Source organism: Amblyomma mixtum, chromosome 9, assembly GCF_055824585.1.
Source record: "Amblyomma mixtum isolate Tamu chromosome 9, ASM5582458v1, whole genome shotgun sequence".
Lineage (NCBI taxonomy): Eukaryota > Metazoa > Arthropoda > Arachnida > Ixodida > Ixodidae > Amblyomma > Amblyomma mixtum.
The window spans coordinates 18,282,354-18,287,475 of record NC_143020.1 but is presented as its reverse complement, the minus strand read 5'-3'; positions in this window follow the sequence as shown (position 1 = coordinate 18,287,475).

Sequence of the window (5,122 nt, the reverse complement as noted above, 5' to 3'; positions counted from 1 at the left end):
TCATACATGCGCTCTACGACCGCAGGAAAGTCCAGTCCTGTGTTAGATGAGTACGTCTAACTCAATAGGCAGAATAGAACTAGCAGAGCTGTAGCAATTAATCAATAAGCTCAAGGTAGCCGACATCAGGAAGTTTAACATGGAGAAAATCGGGCGTGCTCTAAAGAGTGGAGGTAATCTAAACCAGTGAAGAGAAGGCTAGGCATAGGTGAAAACCAGTTATATCCGATAAGAGACAAAGGGGGCAATGTCATTAGCAATATAGATAACATAGTTAAAGTAGCCGAAGATTGTTACACAAATCTGTAAAGTAGCGATTGCAATCAGAATGTTACTGAGAGAGGCAGTAGAGCACAGCAATGGGGCATCCCGGCAGTAACGAAGAAGGAAGCGAAAAAAGCCTTAGGAGCAATGCAAAAGGAGGAAGCAGCTGGTGAGGATCAGATAAAAGCAGATTTGCTGAAGAATGGAGGAGAGATTGTGCTCGAAAAAGTAGCCACCCTGTATACGCAATGCCTTGTGGCCTCGAGCCTAAATACACCTTGGAAAAACGCTAACATTATCTTAAATCATAAGAAAGGAGACGTGAAGGTCTTGAAAAATTACAGACCGATCAGCTTATATCCTGTTGCCTACAAGTTATTTACTGAGGTAATCACTAATAGGTTCAGAACAACCTTAGACTTCAATCGACAAAATGATCAGGCAGGCTCGAGAATACTCGAGCGAAAGGATACTCGAGAATAGACCGTATTCACGCTATCAATCAGGTGATAGAGAAATGCGCAGAATATAAACAGCCTCCATATATAGCGTTCATTGATTGCGAGAAAGCATTCGACTCAGTAGAAGCCTCAGCAGTCATGCAGACATTGCGGAATCAGGGTGTTGAAGAGTGTTATGTGAAAATATTGGAAGATATTTATAACGATTGAATAGATACTATACTTCTCCATAATGTCGGCAATAAAAGTGCAATTAGGAAGGGTGTCCGGCAGGTAGACACGATCTCGCCTATGCTATCCACTGCCAGTTTACAGGAGGTATTTCGGGTCCTGAAATGGGAATAGTTGGGGATAGGAGTTAATGAAGCTTACCTAAGTAATCTGCGATTCGCTGATGACATTGCCTTGCTAAGTCACTGAGGACGTGAACTGCAAACCATGATAAATGAGTTAGACAGGCCGAGCAGAACGGTGGGCCTAAAAGTAACATGCAGAAAACCAAAGTAATATTCAACAGTCTAGCAAGAGAACAGCAGTTCGCAATTGGTGCGAGGTGCTGAAGTAGTAAGAGACTGTGTCTATTTTGGGCACGTAGTGACAGCTGATCCGGATCATGAGAGGGATATAACAAGAAAAATAAGAATGGGGTGGAATGCATTTGGCAAGTTTCCTCAGATCATGGATGGCCGTTTACCAATATCCCTCAAGACAAAAGTATACAACTGCTTTATTTTACTAGTACTCAGCTATGGGGCAGAAACGTGGAGGCTATAAGAGAGGGGTCAGCTTAAGTTAAGGGCAACGCAGCGAGATATGGAAAGAAAATTGGCAGGTGTAACGTTAAGAGATTGGAAGCGGCGGAGTGGGTAAGAGAACAAACGCGGTTTAATGACATCCTAGTTGAAATCAAGAGAAAGAAGTGGGCTTGGGAAGGGCATGTGATGCGAAGGCATGATAACCGCTGGTCCCTAAGGGCAACCAAGGGCATTCGAATAGAAGGTGAACGTTGCAGGGGGCGGAAGAAAGTTAGGTGGGCGGATGAGATTAAGAAATTGGCGGGAATATGGTGGCCGCAACTGTCGAAGGACAGGAGTAATAGGAGAGACATGGGCGAAGCCTTCACCCTGCAGTGGGCGTATAGTCAAGCTGATGATGATGGGTCTGTGCATGCAGGATCGCGTTCGTGCGAGCGCTCCGTCGTTAGGCCATAACTCGAATATTCACCATCACCGAGATGCACTGTTCAGCGCTGATCGAAACATGAAGGTAATAGAGCAATGAAAGCTCCTTGGCGTCATCGCGTCAACGATAGCAGACAGCCAAGGTCTCTGGCGGGGTCCGTGTCTGCTAACGTAAGCAGAGCGGTCAAATGAAATATAAGAGATATTTAAGAGAAGTTTGTAGTCTGAGTGGACGAAAAACCATGAATGCACGAAACCGTGAGTGCACGAAAAGACCTGAGTGCACAAAAAACCATGAACAGAAAATAGTGAAGTGTCATAAAAGTCATCTGTATTCGATTCTGCTCCCATGCAGCAGATTTTATATTGGCCAGAGGGAGAGTGCCTAAGTATTAGGCTCAGGCAGCACTACCGCTATGTTGATAATGTATTCTCGTATGGTTTGTATTCATTGTCCTGATTAGAAGTGCACCCGAGACTTCAAAAGGTGTCCAGTTCTTGAAACAAGGATCAGCTGTATAGAGAAAAACAGGTCACAGAGGTCAAGAAGTAGGATCATTGCGCTGTAAGTGCTCCGTCGATATCTTAATCGGGAAATGAATTTCCTTTGTTCAACTGTATGACTTAGCCGCGGTTGTCTTGTGGGGTTCCTGGTGCATGAGTGGGCATGCGGCGGTTGCCATTCATTTTTGTAGTTGCCCTACGTGTTATTATATGCGCACTGCGCCAACTAATAACAGTTGTTAGTTCAGCGTTGTGTTGCGTCTGTTACTACCCTTGCCTGTGCTCTCATCTCTGGCCGTGTGCCGTTGAGGCTGCTTCACGACCATTATGAAAAAACAACTCGCCTAAAAGCTTGTGCTTTTAAACTTCGTATGTGACGATGCTTGCAATTTCACAGAAAAGCTGTCGCGCGCTGCACCTGCACTGAGAACAACGTTTCTCTCAGGTACGGGGCTTTTAACCCATTCGTTCAGCAGATGGGTTGCGCTCGGCGCTGTAATGATCGCGCAACTTGAAACGCGCGGTTTCACTTTGGCTAGCAAAGCGACATTGTACACTTGTCCTCCATTCAACTGTACCCAACTGAAAAATTGTCCGGTTGCATCACTCGAGTGTAATGTATTCAAACACCTAAATTCGGCGCTCGGCGCTGCTTCATATAGAATTGTGGGGCCTCCTCGTACATCCGGCTATGATAACAAAAAAAAGGCGGAGGCAGGAACTTCTGCTCGGGCATGACACGCAGCTCGGCGCCCACGCGCCGCTTCGACACGTCTAGTACTCGATATCGGGGCGAACAAACTCGGAAAGATAGGAAGCGCACCCTCCCTCTCCGAACCACGCATGGGGTTGCAGCTTCTCCTCTCTGAAAGCGTCTAGAGGGTTTTCCATGTCGAAAAACAGGCGTTCGCTGTGCAACAAATGGTCGAAGACCATTTAGAGATGAGCCAAGCACAGAAAAGCCATGTTGGATGGCGGATTTTGGGCTTCGGTTATGACCTCTCGAAGCAGCCTTGGCTGCAATCATATTTAAGTCCTCACTCCCTGCCTTCTTTCAGTCTAGTTTCTACCTTGGAAGTTTACGGCGGGATCTAGCGCACTGGCAGCCGTAAAAAACGCAGCACTGATGTTGGGTTTGGGAGCTTTTAGTTGTTGTTGCCTTGTAGTCGACCAGACGGCCACACCGCTCGTCTTATTTTACGTCTAGGCGTTCAGCGCAACTTCTTCACTGAAATCTGCCCCCTCTCCCCCCCCCCCCCCTCTAAAGGTCTAAAGGGAAGCCATCTTCTCGACTCAAGGCGACTAAATGGTGGCAGGCTCATAGTATGGCTTCAAGCGGTCGACGTGGAAGATCTCACGGCCATGGCGGCGAAGGTCGCTGGAGTGAGCTAAAGGTTGAACGAGGTAGTTGAGAGGAAAAGCCCGTTGGATGACACGACAGGGGCCGTGATATTTGGCAAATAGCTCGCTGGACAGGCCCGCTGATGTCGAAGGCACCCACAGCCAGACGCGATCACCAGGAAGGAAGGTGTGGGCGGAGGGACTGTTCTCGATGCGGGCTTTTTTGTGGCACTGATCTTCTGATGTCAGGGAACGGGCCAGTTAGCGGCACTCTTGAGCGCGTCTAGAAGCTTCGGAAACCGACGTGTACTCCGAAATTTCCGGTCGGTAGGGCAGGATGATGTCTAGCGGAGACGAAATCTCGTTACCATACAGCAGAAAGAATGGACCGAATCCGGTGGTTGCTTGGACAGCCGTGTTGCAGCCATACTTAACAAATGGTAGAATTCGGTCCCAGTTAGAGTGATTGGAGGCGATTTACATCCCCCGTCAAAAGTATACATCCCAAGGGGTTTGCTTCTAAGCTCCATAGCGGAGCTCCCTTGCATGTCTAGCAGTCCATAGCTTGGGAGGACTGAGAACGCGATGTCGTTCCTCTTTCGAAGGGTTGCGGTCGCGGACGATGCATACCGAGGCATGCAGCAGGCCTCGTAATCAAACCCCTTGGGCTGTATACTTTTCACGGGGGGTGCACATTGACAGCATATCGCCCAGCGTGCGATTGAAGTGTTCGGTGAGCCCATTCGTTTGCGGGTGGTAAGCGCTGGCGGTCCGGTGGACTGTGACGTCCATGGAGGAGCACTGCAACAACTTCAGATAAGAATAATTTGCCTCTATCGCTGAGAAGATCACGGGGGACGCCATGCTTGAAAATGAAGTGGCGACGAAAAAAGGAAGCGATATCAGTGTCCGCGTGTCGAGTGAGGTCATCAACGGCCACAATTAATCAGCGATTCCCCGCTGGCGCGTACAGCAGAGGCCCATACAGATCGATGTTAACGCAATAAAATGGTTGGTCTGGGCAAGGCAGAGACTTAGTGGAGCAGGAGGATGTGGGGGAGGAGGCTTGTGAAGCTGGCAGTCGGTACACGAGCGCACTTAGCTAACGACGAAGGTATACGTGCCGCGCCAGTAGAAGCGCTGTCGCAACCATTCATAACTCTTCAACACTCCTGCATAGCCACACTGGGGTAGTTGTGGTAAGAAGCGCAGGTAGCACTACGGAGGCGGCGAGATACAACAAGCGGCCACTTACGGTTGTCTGGTACATAATTGCGTCTGTTGAGGAGGCCGTCACGAAGAGCGAAGTGCTGCGCCTGATGACGAAGGGTGTGAGAGGCCGACGAGGGCGACGAGCTGGTGAGGATAGCG